The following is a 15,353-nucleotide window of genomic DNA, read 5'->3' as shown; positions in this document are numbered from 1 at the left end:
TAAAGATCCACCACAGTTAATGTAAACAGATCGGCGAACGTCGCCCGCAATGAAATCAAATTAGAAATTCATTGTATCGGTCGATCCATGCACGTAATAGGTTCGAAAACATTAAACAGTCGGGACACTAAAAGTCTTATCTATTTGCTTCACAATAAAAGCAAAGTGAGGTGATCGGCTATAGTGCTGTCCATTACATTAGAGCCTAGGCGGCAGATGCCATAACTCTGCTGTAAGCCATTCACGCGTGAACTAACTACGAGCGTCAATAACCTCGCGACGGATACCTCGGCAGTGGCGTGTTTTACATGCAGCAGCCATGCGCGACTTGTAAATATAATTTTTTAATGCACCTGCTACAGCAAGTACATGATGAAGTGATGGGAAACAGTGTAACCAACAGACAGTTATTTTTTCCATAGGAGTGTTTTCATAGCTGTCATATAATTTTTTATAAGCTTGTTCCAACTTTTGTGGCGGCGCCATTGGCGCGCCTCATAGTGCGGGTCTTCTTGTGCATAAGTTGTCATAACTCAGCTACTTATCTGTAGTTAAACTTGCTTTTCGCTCACAAACGCCTTTAGCCCAAACTTTCGTTTGACTTTTGACTCGTGCCGAAATAAAAGAAGCAGGTGTATTTTAACGCGCTTAGCATTCTTTGCCTACTTCAGGCGTTTTAAGCCCGCCCGCCCGCCCGCTCACCCGTCCGTCCGTCCGTCCTCTTACGCCGAACAAGTAGGCCAAGTTGTCTACCTGCTTTGGCCAAGTGGTCATGATGCCGTTGTGGCCGTTCCATTGTCGTCGTTCTAACTTTGTGATATGACTATACCATCGTTGCCACGCCTTCTATACACCGGACCAGTGGCTCAGGTTGTCTAGTAGCTTGGGGCAAGAGGTATGTGCTTGGTGCCGTGGTGACATCGGTGTCGTTGCACCGTCGTCATTACAGATTTGTCATCCGACTATCGCCATGCATTCGTTGTCATACAACCTTCGTGATTTCATCGTGGTCGTTCTGTTCAATATGTGTTTATTAGTCCGCGCAAACGCCCTTTTCGATGGGTGTAAGGGGTTGAGTTATAGACATAAGAAAGTACTCCTAAGTTTGCGAATTTCCTTAGTGTGCAGCGCCTGCTACATCTCGACGAGCTAGCTGACGAGGGCGTTTTTCACGTTGCAATACGTTTTCGCGCTAAGAAGACGTGCTCAAAAGCGTTTGGGATAAACGAAGGCGACCAACGGTTGGCTCATTACAGGCGTTTAAAATGCATCCCACGCGTTTCCCGTCATACATTCTGTGGCCTCTATAGCATCGCGAACAAGGTAACCACCCTCATTTGCGAGGCTTTGTTCCCCAGTTTTTAGATACCATCTTCGTGGGGCATTGTACAGGGAAGAAAAGGTGGCCGAGCTTGTAAAGCCTGTGTCGTCATTAATTACCTCTTAACGGCTGCGCCATGTGCCATTTCATCAGTGGCGCTTTATCAGATAGCCTTTTTTTAAAATCCAGTGACTTACACCGTACTTAATAGATTGTATAATGCCTTGACTACACAAAGACGCGGTTCGCAGAAATGTCGCGTTTCCCGAAAACAGCTGCTCTCACAGCTGACTTATTAGGGGCCGATACGGATAAGCCAACATAAAGTTGTGCATCAACAGTTGTTATAGCACAGCGGGAGACACTTTCTGAGGACGTAAGCTTAAACAGAGTTGCGCAATACCTGATAATATAGAAAAGCAGCATCCTGCAGCTAGTCCGCAAGCAGAAGCTTGGACGGCTCCAATGAATAAGATTCCTACCAGGTACTGCTGTGATCTAAGGTAAATATCGATTTTATGGTGATAAATGAATTCCCGATAATTCATTTTAAGATGAATAAATTGCCAATATTCTTGTGAAAGAAAAATAAGCGACTACTTTAGTGTTCTAGAGCCTCAAATTCCATCATTCTAGTGTTCATGAGACGGCCACTGCAGTATCCCCATGCAAATTTCGTCGGCAGAGCCTGGTTAGCGAGACAGAGTTTCGGAGTAACAAAGATGGAGAAACTAGTGGAAGGAGGAGGGAGGAGGAGGAAAGAGAAAAGCAGGAAGCAGGGACGTTAACAAGAATAACGTCCGGTTGGCTACACAACACCGGGCGGATAGGAAAGGGGAAAACAAAGATAACAGGGTAAGAGAGGAGGGAAGGAAAGAAGGAAATTACCGGTGAGTTCGCTGACGCGTCTGGTCCAAAGATGTTGCATTAATAGTCACAGAAATTCACACAAGCCCGTCGTCCTCAAGAGGCACAAAAGCGCCTTCACCGCTTCATGGGCCGACGAGAAACTACTGAGAATTAAATAAACCTTCGTACACCGCAAAACATGTCATGCTGACATGTTGCGACTTAATATTTGCGCGTAACCTATGAGGAGGCACAGTGACTGTATTAGAAGAGCGCGTTCTAGTTTGCGCTAGGCAATAAGGTTTTCTTCGGTCGGCAGAACGCGTCTTCGAAGAAATGGGAAGATATTAAAACTTGGTCCTCTTTCTTTGCAGACGTTCGTCTTAAATTTATTCAATTTCTGACATGGAGGTGACACACTAGCCCTGTTGGCTCCAAAATTTTCGTTTAGGAGGTATGAGCAAAGGTGTTCACTTGTCTAATTCAGCCTTGATGAAAACTGCTAGTTGAAAGGTCACCGCACTATGCTTTTATAACAGAAAGAAGTTTTAAGATGCGCTTTTATCGGTGGAAATTGTTGTCTGAACAGCTAACATCGATAATTCATAGCGTGCAGCCTGGAACCTCAGTCCAACGAGAAAAACGTCGCGACCCCATTTTGTTATATATATATCACCCATCATCGCAGAAGAATGCGAGCAACTCGAGTATCACAAGTATTGCCAAAGCACGCGTGTTTGCGAGGGGCTGTACTATAAAGAATGACTATTATTTTGCTCAAACGAAAAGAAAGGGGGTTAACCGAGGGGCCCGATTTTTATTAGTCATATCATAAGAAGCCAACAAACACTGACACCAAGGACAGCATAGGGGAAATTACCTGTGCTTAATAAATGAAATAAAGAAACGATAAATAATGGAAATTAAAGTGGATGAAAAAAACGACTTGTCGCAGGTGGGAACCGAACCCACCTTCGTTTAAACATATAAAGAAACAAACAAATAAACGAGACCCTCGTTTATTACATAACGAGAGTCTCGAATCCGGCAACATTGATGCCTTCAGGTAGCATTTGTGGGTTTATGGACCAGTTGCCTTCGCCCAAAAAGATCACGTTCTCGTGACGCCTGCGGCAAAAAGGACGTTCCACTTCCGCCGCCAAGGTTTGTGAGTGGTGGCGCTGGCTAACACTCCCAGGGTTCTACTAGGACACATAAATACCCAAGAAATTGGACGGGCAAACGGCGCCGCGGTAGCTCAATTGGTAGAGCATCGCACGCGAAATGCGAAGGTTGTGGGTTCGGTTTTCTGTCAGCCGGAGAAAGGCGCACATTGCTCGTGAGAGAATATAACAGTCGCGAAAACTTCCCCTTTTCGTCTCCACTTTGGTTAGTTTTTAATTTGCCACTCCCACATAGATTAACACCCCTCCCCGCCCAAAGCGCGCGCGCACAGGTGTGTGCGTGTGCGTGTGCGCACACGCACGCACGCACGGACGCACACAGCGGGATCGCATGCGCTGCCACATGAAGGCAACAGCGCGGCTTTCGGCACACAGCGAATGATTTTCTAGCAGCCACCTTCTCAATCTGAAAGATATTTGTTGGATTTCTGTTTGCGTGAGCGTCTCGATATTGTCATGGGTTGCGATACAGTGGTCGGTGCTTGGACGATGACGACGAGGCGGTGCGGCTATCTGGTGTGCACGCGCTAGCCCTACCATTGTTGCAGCGTCGTGCGTCTTACCTCGTAAACATATCGTTGTATATAGATTCTTGCATTCGCATTCATATATTCGTTGTATATACATCTTTGGTGGACGTTCAGGTAAGCTGTCCACAACACCGGGAACTGTATCTTCGCAGTAGACAACATTTTGTGTTTTAGCACCTTGCAGGCTACTTAAGTGGCGTGCTTCTGGTGACTTGAAAGCTTCACATTGATGGTGAACATGGTCTTCTTAAATACTAACATTTGAGGGTGCATTCGCTCTCACTGGAACTCAACTACACCTGCGATCTGTTTCAGTCTGAAATATTATTCCCATTATTACATAGCAACGGCATTTTAATCTTTAATTAACATCAGCCTTTGATACGGTGATGTAGTGGACTCGACAGCCCTTTTCAAGTGAATGATTTCCTAATTGACCCAATAACTCGAATTTCTCCCAATATGTGACGTACAACGTTTCTTGTAAAACTGAGGCGTTTTGTTTTGATTTATGAACAGTTTTTATAACGGCATTCTTTTAGACTCCGTGTGACGTATGTGGCGCAACCAGTTTAGTGCAAATTTTAACGTTCAATCATCCTCATTTTCTAAAATTCTCTGGTACATATTGCGCAGTGTCCGACTAATCTCCCTAAAACTTTCATTCCGATTCGGCTTATAGCTTTCTCGCACCTATAGTTTGAGCCCTCCGAAGAGGAGCGATTTCCGGCTAGCGAGTCGCTCAGATGCTCCCCCGACCGTCGCTCCGACGGTCTGCCGACCTGATGAATGACGGTCGGCAGATTGGCTACGTTGGCGTCGTTGGTACCAAACCTGTCATGCTATGCCAACTCACAGTCTGAAGTCACGTGGGACTCACTGTTGGCTCAGTACGGCAATATGTCTTTCAACGACATGGTCTGGCGAGTGGCGGTCTGATCGTTGGCGTTAGTGTCACGTCGGTATCGTGTCGGCGTCTTCCCGGAATCTTGCCGTGCCAGCCATCATATGATAAGGTAAAGTGACAGAGCACTCGTCGGCCATCGCACAAAAGTCAGCAACGCGTTTAAAGAAGCACTAGGACTACTATTTCGGTGGCGTAATGCACCGGAATAAACGCCACCCGCGCACATATTTCGCTTGTAAGCGCTAAGAATAATCACTCTCGCCTCTGTCGCAGTAAGTATATATTTGATTCGAAGCTCAGTAGAGTGAGAGGATAAGAGCCAATACAGAAGAAAACAGAGAGCCATTGGAATGTGCTGAATGGCCACGTTTAAAATCTAATCAAGGAAGAGAGTTTCTCTGAGAATTCCCTGAGCGTTTGCCGAGCCGGGAAAAGAGTTTCTCTAAGCGAATTTTGCCGCAGCACTTGCCTGCACGCTCGAACCTGAGGTAAAGCTGTTTCTAGACTCTTGTATGCACTAAAGAGAAGAGAAAGCAATCTATTATGGAAGTAACATCAAAACGTAAATAAATAAATAGGCAGTGCTTGTACCAGCGACAGAGAAAGCATTACGTTATCAAGTACGGGGATAACGATAAATAAAGTGCCAATTCCTCCACGAGACCTCATCAAAGACAGACGAGCGTTCAAAACAGTATGTCCCGAGCTCTCGTATTTGTACTAAGAGTCCAGCATTCCATGCGCTGTATGAACAAACAGCGGTCACTGAGAGTGCTTAAGTGTGATGGAGTTAACCCAGAGACATCCACAATGCAATATGCTCAGCCAGAGTGACACACGCACGCACCCAAAGAATTGCTAAAGTACAAGAAAAGGTAAGTAGAACCCGAGGCAACATGAATCAAGCTTGACCGCATACAAATGGGAGAGCGCGGTCGGGTGAGTAGTAATGGAAGATTATAATAGTTGAAGGAAAGCAAACCTCTGAATATGCGTAGCTGGGAGTGGAATTAGAGGGCTGCGAATTCATTCATGCAAGAAAACAGACCAGTGCTTCAGAAATCATGCCGAAAAAGGCAAGAAAGTCTAACATGTCTAAAAACCTTACCCAAATAGGTAGTGTAATGCAAAAGTATTCATACATTATACAAATCGATGATTATCTCCCAATATCCGCATTTGATCTCCTACGCCATAATCATCCATGAGTAATGACATCATTTACGTCTGCTCGCTACGAGTTGATATTTACGAGCTTCCAATGCCACCTATGCTCGACTTGTACTCAACGAAATAGCCCGACTGTTCTTTGATTGTTACTCCTGCAACTTTGCATGTACACAACATCACAGATATGGCTTGTGACGTACCGATCATGTATGTTTTGTTAAAGATATTTCTTTATAGCTAGAACAATTAGTACACGAACGATATACACCGCTATACAACCCCGATCACATACATACGGCTATAAAAATTACAGCTATTGCTTTAGCTTCTGCTTACACACACCGCAGTATCTTTGATGACATTACGCAGCTTAGTATTGCCTCGCGACGTATATGGAAGGCCGTGACAGAAAGCACAATATACGTAGAAATGTGCCACGTAATCTTTTTAGAATACCTGGAAAAGTGGTAAAAAGGGCAGAAAACATATTTCTTGGCTGTCTCTTGTTGAAAAAAAAATGATTTGGTCGTTCAGCAAGTGCCCGTTAATAGCTTACAGACAATATCTATTCTTTCGTGGTACTCCTCTGTGACTTTTAATGCTAGCTAAAGGATCAAACACGTATTTATAGCATTCGATTACAAGATGAAGATTTCTTTATTGAAAGGTTAAAGTGCTTCCCACGGTACTCAGCAAACATCGCAGTAGAGTGGGTTACAAGTTGGATCGAATGCTAACAAGGTCGCTTTAGAAGCGTCTGCTTTAACTACTGCCAAGGAACGTGCTCTCTTCTTTCTTAGTTTTCTAGTATATTTCAAAAGAAGGCTGCTCACGAAAGGCACCGAAGAAGTCTTCAGTCCTTCCGCTCAGAAGCAACGTTTATTCTGACATGTAGCAGCGGCCATGTAACTAAATGTTTATGAGTGTGCCATAAGCTTTAGAGGACCCAGCCATGACGTAACTAAGACTCATAGCATCGTGAATACGTCGCGGTGAGCCTCTGCTGGTTTGAAGCCAATGTTTACTCTTTTTACTGCCTTCTTCCCGCGAGGTAATTTCCTAACATCATCAATAGATACCTGCAATAAAACAATCGATTCTAAACGTAGAGAGAGAATCATGCAGCGATAAAGTTGTGTTGTTTTATAGCGTGTCTTTACACATGCAACCGCAAGTTTTAACAAACCGCTTTCACAAAAGACTAGTGCGAGTACCCTACACCTTCATCACAAATTCGTGGAAAGCGTTTGTGTACATGTTTGCGAAGACGACGCATGTTACTTTATGCCGATAAGGACCTACTATATTTCTTACAACGTACCCCTAGCCAAATGCACTTTCGTACTCTCTAACAGTTGACCCCATATATTGCTTTATGAGCATGAATGACAGAAGTGTCAATAAGTACAAGCGGAAAAAGGAGCACGAAAAACAGTGCCACACCAAAGTTTCTATAGGTTTAGTGTCCTAGGCTTTGTATTTAGTGCTACGGTACATCTATCGAGCATTATACTCAAGTCGAATGACTTGCTCCCTTAGTTTTTATTAATTATTATTTCTCGTTTCCTGGCGTGGATGCGTGCGGCCCTTTACACCTACAGCTGTCTTAAAACACTTGTGGCGTGCTACTTTCAATGGCACAGACAGTGGCAAGGGGCAGAGGCCGAGCCGAAGGCACCCACAAAAAGAATTCTGAATAAATCCTGTCCGTGTGTAGATCCGGTGAAAAGTACGTCACGTTTACAATGAAATACGTGCCACAGCTGCCAACTGTGCACGCCTTATCACCGTTCTCGCGTTGCCTTGTTTTGTCGTGAGTCAGCACCGCTTGCTCCCCGACCTGAGGTTCACTTTGTGCCTCAGTTTGTTTTTGAAGTGACGAAATCGTTCTACTCGGTAAAGACTGCCGGCTCAGAAAATTACCCTCGTCATGCTTTGTTATCAGACAAGGCTTCTTCCGTGTGCTTCTATTTGAGAGCTACGTCACTCCTATCTTATCTGAATATATATGGGCTTAACGCAAACATTATTATTATTATAATTAATATTATTAGATACGAAAACCCGCCAATGCAATAGACAGAGATAGTAATATGGAGAGAACAGGGTTTCAACTTCCATATATACAGGGGCACAACGCCTGCCCATTCTTTGGGAAGGTGGGAATAGAGAAAAAAGGTCGAGATAGGAAGAAGGGAAGTAAAAAGGAAAGGAACAGCAAGGTCCCAGGTCACAAAGAATAAATAAAGCAACTACAAACAATAGAGGGCGCAAATAGGAACAGAACGTACACGTAGTAACATAAAAACCGCGACAATTACAACAACAAGTAAAAGAAAAACACGCGGGTCGCATGAATTACAACATAATGTAAACAATTACAGAAACCAAATTGGTAATAACGTTTTGTTCATCGCAAATTCCATCATAATTGGAGACAAACCGGGAGCACACAACGTTTTGATTGAGCACCATGAGCCGACAGGCTTGCGGGGGTTCTTATCACTCACACATCACATTTCCTTGACATTCTTAGAATAACGATGAACAAAGAAGTATTCCTAATACATAGTGCATTTTGCTTTAATCAATACCAAGCCAGAAGATACTGGTCGCGTATGAAATTAAGAGAGGGAAGGAAACAAAGAAAGCAATCATAAGAGAGTAACCACGTAGGTGCAGAACAAATGTAAAGAGTCTAACATGAAAAATGAGAGACCCAAAGCAATGATGCCAACTACAAGCAAGTACATCGGCGGTAAGAATAAATCAAGGGAAACTTCCACGCGACTATTTGATTCGTTATGTCCTTGGCGTAAATCTAAACTAACCCCTTGTTGAATAACACTGAAGAGCAATTCGTACTTAAGTATACAATGACTTCGATTATAAGCACACTGATGACTGGCACTAAGGCACAGCCGGATGTTCTTCAAAACACTGCCGAGTGTGACTATTCAGAGTTTATTTATATATACATATATATTAAGGGGCGGCGGAAGTTGCGGGAGCGTAAGTGACCACACACAAAAAAGGCGTGATTTGTTTTCTACACGGTACGTTTTGCCTTAGAGCATATTTATTGCGCACACATTTACAGCATGAACGGGATAATGGCCTCGTTGTTGCTGTCGAGCCAGACTGTGCTCTGTTAGGCCATCAGATAAATGATGTGGTTTTGTAGGGTCCCTATATTGTAAGGGTTTCTTTCACTGGATTCTAATCATTCCTTGATTTCGTTCGCTTGATTCTAAACCATTAAATACCGGCACAACATGGCGACAACGTGCGTGGATGGCCGTTCGCTCCACTGGCGAAGCTCTTTGAGAAATCTAATTACAATATAATCGTGAGAATAATCCTTAAGCAGATTTCAAATTCTGGATAGAGAAAAGTCTGGGTAAGCAGCATGATTTCTTTATTCTCGTTCATGTTTACTTGGCAATGAATAAGGAAGATTTTGGACGCGGGATTTGGTCGAAATGCTCTTTCGCTCCTTCCGTATCTTGTCCAGGCTGTGCTTGCTTAGACATATAATATAGGTGCCAACACGGATCACGTAGAAATCTAAACAGAAACGTGTTTATAAAATACAACACAGATGTGAAACCAGAGAACACTTATTTATAAAATAAAGAAAGATTAGCAGTGCTGGCATTGAAGGAAAGGTAGGTATGCGTTTCAGTCGCCTAAAATGAGCTTTAAGTTTTTATTGTGCGCAGTCGCAGCGGTAGAACCGCACCGGTGTGCTTGTGATAGAACATCCGCCTTGTATGCCGGAGCTACCAGATTTTATTCCCGGAGCTCTTGTATGTCATCTGGTTTTCTGATGGGCACTGGCAAAAATACGCAAATGTACACGGATCACGGTAAAAGCAATTTAGGACAACAGTGTCAAAGGCGAAGTCGTTCCGATACATGCTTCGACAAATTATGTTTCTCGGTGGTTTACAGACGATAAAAATATAGGCTTGCAATAATGTCTCCAAGCGGCAAAAAATACAAATATACAAAAATACAAAAATATAAAGTAGGATATTATGAACAGTAAAAAGAACACATAGTATTCAACGCTGAGAGATTTATTTACCTCGGCTATGAAAACGCTGAGCGTAGAGAAACGTATTTATGTCATAGAAATGCGGAATTATACACTTTGTTGAACTCAAGTTGTTGTGAACCAGTTAATTTTTATCTTAATTTTGGTACCTAAGTGCTTCTCAACGTTTTCCCTGAGTTCCGACTACAGAAATGCAATACAGACACGCAAACAAAGTTTCAAGGTGTTATAGAATTTGGAACTGGTAAGTGCTTGTCTTGTTTTTCTCTTATTGGCGCGGACGACTGAGCTAACTTTATATAGCTGCCGCTCGTTTTCACCAAAGGCGCATTGCCGTCTCGCACTCCCGTTTCGATACTGCTGCTTTTCTACTACGTCTTTCCTATGATTCTTTGTGTTCTCTTCCCGGCAAAGTATCGTGTATGATAGAGGTTACAACTAATCTGTTTCGGAAGAGTATCGATCGCTCGGCCCTGAAATTATTTCCTCCGTTTCCCGGCAGCGGTTGAAGATAAGTTCTACTTGCCACCTGCATCTAAAAAACAAGTAAAAGAAAGGAAGCCAAACTGTGATCGGTGCCTGAAGCATGCATACTTAGCAGACGTCTCTCCTTTCTCGTGTGACAGCTTGCCTGTTCTATTTATTCTTGCCCCAACTCGAGCTCGCTGTAATTTGTTTGAGCCTGTGGAATGTTGTGCTGGACGCCGTCGTTTCCAGATGCGCAACAAGCGCTTTACACTTGTTGCGGAAGCTCTGTCGTTGTTGTTTGAACACTTAGAAAGAATGCATGATGCACATCTTAAACTGTTCAGCGATGGTTCAGTGCATAAGGAGCGCGAAGCCAGCGCAGCAGTGTTTAATATATCGACACGAAAGGTGTCCTGGGCTGCCCGACTTGGCTGTGTGGTGTCGTCGACAGTATGCGAGAGCGTGACCACTGTGGCAGCTTTAGGAAAACTGAGTTCTTGCAGGGCGCAGCATGTTGCACAGCTGTCGAACTGTAAGGTTACCCTTAGATTACTGCAGCAAGATTTATTTCCTGTGGAGAAGTGAAGACAAAGTTCGTGCCGCCTTTTGAAAGAATTTCCACAGCCTTAGATTTACTATAAAGCTTCAATTACTCTTTTCGCCTGCCGGCGTAGTGGACAAGGAGGCTGCTGATAAACTCGGTCGCAATACCTTAAAACAGGCTAAGAATGGAGGTTCCTAGATAACCTCAACGTCAAAACAAGCCGTCGCAAATCATTTTCACTCTTCACGGCCGATACTTAGCCAGTCCTGCGTAACGAATGTAGCGAGCAGTCGTAACGCCTCCCTACTGCATCGCCTGCGCACGGGGTCAGCGTGTTTTCCATCATTGCTATAAAAGATCGGACTTGCCGATTCAGCGTTATGTGCGGACTGTAAAGCTCACGGTGATATTCAGCACTATTTGTTGGAGCCCCTTGGACTCACTACAAAGCGCAAATCTTTGGTTGGATGACTCCCGCGTCGATGCGATTAACTCGCTAGTGCGAACAACATAGTGAATTTGACGATGACAATCGCACAAGAGGCGATACGTCTATGTTTTGTTTTTTATTATTTTAAGCCTTGTTGAGTAAAGCCAGTGCAAATGCGTTGAAAGGGAGTTGTCCTAGCTTTTGTTACACTTTTCCCCGACATAATGCTTCCGCGTGGTCACTGGATATTCAAGAGGGATATGACTCAAATCTTTCCGACGTTCCTGTGATGTGGACAGAGCATGGAGACTCAAAATCAAAGAGGGAGCCTGCAGATGTAGTAGGACACTTGGGTATACAAGTTATACAACCAAAAACAAAGTGCCTCAGAAAGATTGGCCCACAGTTCGATACGTGGGCCTATCTTTACTAAGGCGGCCCTATTATGGCCGCGTTTGACAAAGATAGGTCTACTTTTCGAAGTGTAGGCCATCCTTTCTGAGGCACATTGTCCCTGATCGTAATTTTTATACCACAGTGCACTGAGCACGTGATTGGTGACTTTAGCAGACTCATTTTAGACCACTGCGTCGGGGAGTGAGCGACTGGCGCTGCGTCCTGCGCGACTTCGAGCATACGATGCCTACAAGCTGTGGACCTGCGTCCTGCTGCGCCTCCCTGTGCGCACCTTGCAATTCACCAATCTGGCGCCGCGATCCTAAATGACTTAATTATAGCTTTTGCGTTTCTCAAGCGTTCTCTGAAAGGCGGCTCTCAGGCGCAGCAATTGCTGGTAAGCCCCTCAAAGTTACATCGGCCAGCAGCCAACATCCTCTTCTGCCTCCTTGTTTATGCAGAAGAATCACTCGTGATAACCGTTATTTTCTTTTCCAAAATATTCCCCTCTTTCCTGCAGTACCTGAAAGACGTGACAAGACAGTGTCTTGAGAGATTCGATAGACACTAGTATAGAGCGGACAAAATCAGTATACAGAGGTTATAATGGACGAGTATGGCGAATCTCAGATATAAAGTAGTGGAACATAAGCGGTTATTTATGCAACTAAACAATTACTGTGCATACGCTTTTATATATCTTGCCTTAATGTGCATAGATCTTCATTTGGTCTTAAATATACAAAGACAGAACGAAGAACTTGAAGGAAACGACACGAATTCCCTTCTTGCTTTCTTTTGTTCGTTTTTCTTTGGTTCTTTCTTTCTTCCCTCTTGTCTTTCTTTCTTTCTTCTTTCTTTCTTTGTTTACTTATTTATTTGCTTGTTTAATGGTAAAACAGTCGATCATATAGACTGAAATGAAGCAAAACCTAAATATCGCGCGGCAGTTCACATTACTATTCTTTTCTGGTGAAATGTGTAAACTAACTACTACCTATATTGCGTAGGCAAACGGGGGCGGGGACATTACGTCTCACAGCCTCCATAGAAGTTGCCTTGTGAAATTGATACAAATTGCCTGAACGCATGACCTCCTAAATCACTAGCATACGTTGAGGCCTTGCAAAAGCTTTCACCTACTTGCGCCTTTTCAAGCACGCAATTAGACTGAAAAATAAATAAATAGAAGTATTCAAGGTTCGGTACACCCACGCTCTAAGTCATAAGCTTTGTATAAGGGCGCAACATTTTGTCTTTCTTTTTTTGTAGTTTCCTTAGTTCAACAATGACTTCACTGCTAGCGGAATAATTAATCATCAAGTTAGAACTATCTATCACAAGACGAAAATTTATTCCCCTGCTGAGGGCACCCAGTCTGCGATCGAAGAAGCTTTGGTATTTGTTTGATCCGGGCGATATGGCCTTCGCCTTTCGAGCGTGGCTTCCCTCAATGCAGCAGCATTAGGGAGCATAGGCCAGAACTATATCATCAAGAAGCGGCCCGGACTGCACCCATTTCCCCCGGTTACGACAGGACCTGAAAGGAGGAGGTGGCCCACGTTAAAAGATGTGACATCGACGCTGCCATCGCAGCCTGCCATAATGTACGAACGAAAACATCGTTAGGGCATTCAGAAAATGGAAGCGTTCGTAAAAATATTAGGTGTTGGTTAATGGCAAATTGTTCACTTTCATGCAACGAGGACTCCTGTTTACCTTCTTCAAGGCGTCGGTTCCTGGCCCTACATTTTTTTTATTGTTTCATGGCTGGTCCACGGTCGTTCTTATTTTCAACTGAGCTGAAAAGCGCACAACTCCCCACATTCTAAAATAGTATAACCTGAAAGAGGGATTTTAATTCGTCTTTATAGAGGCGGTACTCTATCAAGGATCTCACAATTGCAGTATATACGTCTTACATCAGAAACTGAGCACATTCAAGTCTATATCATAGCCAATACAATTCCTGTGTTTCTGGTGGTTATGCTCTATCTTGTTACAATTGGCAGAATAAGTTTATCGATGGCGATCGGTGGTCATACACTGCGGCTATATCCTATAAAAAGAAAATAACCAAATGCAACAATAAAACTTGAGCTTGAGAAATGGTTAAAACATTATCGACAATTACCACACTTCCTAAAGCGAAATTTTAGCGAAGTACTATACATCTTTTCGTTTCGTGATGTACTGGCTGGCGCGGACAATCTGACACGTGAGGCCCATTGCAAACAGGGCGAAGTGTGGCGCGGCTGAGTTGCTAATCGGGAGATCGCGAGAGGCAATTCACAGCAGCCACCGCAGACTGACTTCCGCTCATGCAGCGCTTTGTTTCCATATAGCGTATGGGGTACGTCATTGATGAATAGATGACCCCCGCTACTCTAGCGCCATATGAAAGCCAACGTAGGGGCAGAGCTCATCTTGCGTTGCACTAAGCTTTTCTTCTCCCACTTTCGCTATACCCCCCTCCTACACTTTCCACCTAATGGTTTCGATGCATCCTTTAGCCTGCCGTGCTACGCGGGTATCACACGTCTTCGCGCACATTCTACATACATGTAAAGCCAGCCTGCAGAAGCAGCTGCTTGTGTTTTATCACGAAAGGGTTTTATGCCGGCGTGAACGATCAACTTCCCGTAACGAATGTAACGTCGGCGCGAAGGCGTAACTTAGGCTCTCTTGACATGGATGGTACCGCCATCTAGGCGCAGTAATGCAAAGTATGCATCATGACACTAAACGAGCGTGGACAGTCTCAGCTCAGCGGAGGCTCCAACGCGGCGTAGCCTGGTGTAGGTGGTTAGGGCCTTCTGCTGAGGTGACGACGAACTTTCTGCACATTGTTTGTCTTGCGCGTCCGATTATCCTGTGACGCCTCATCGCCTACGGATTGCAGCTTCAACATGCATCAGCAGTGCTTACATGCTATCTACTGCTTCACTTGCGATGACACCAACACAGAATACCGCAGCGCTAAGCGGCGCAGAAAGGCAACGACATCGACGGGCGCCTCTTGCCTTTGTCCGGCGAGAGGCACGCCAGCCAGAAGCGGAACGCCTGCGCGGGTTCGCGGCACACGCTGTGAACTCTGCCACTCGCATTCCTGAAAAAGAGCGCTGGTGGTCCAAGACACTACGGGGCCGGTCCAAAATTCTCCTACTTTCGTCGAAGCGACTTGGCAGCAGGACGCCGCTCTCGAACAGGACGCAGCGCGCAAAGCAAAGCTGGAACATGGTCGCTGACCGGCAAATCGCTCGCATTGGGCGGCAGCGGACCGTGAGTCAACGAAGCAATCATGCAACAGCTTCTCCGAAGACACGTTTCAATTTCGTGGTCTGCCGATTTCTATGAAAGAGGGATCAACTATACGCTATATTTATTTTTATTTTGTGATAGGAGAGCAAGTTTGAGCTCCATACATACTCGAATGGTGCTCCAAATTTAGTGTAGTGAAAAAACTGGCCCGTAATTTTTCTTCGCAATGGCTC

This window comes from Dermacentor andersoni, chromosome 5 (assembly GCF_023375885.2).
Source record: "Dermacentor andersoni chromosome 5, qqDerAnde1_hic_scaffold, whole genome shotgun sequence".
Taxonomy (NCBI): domain Eukaryota; kingdom Metazoa; phylum Arthropoda; class Arachnida; order Ixodida; family Ixodidae; genus Dermacentor; species Dermacentor andersoni.
The sequence above is the reverse complement of the archived record's forward strand: the minus strand, read 5'-3'. Positions refer to the sequence as shown.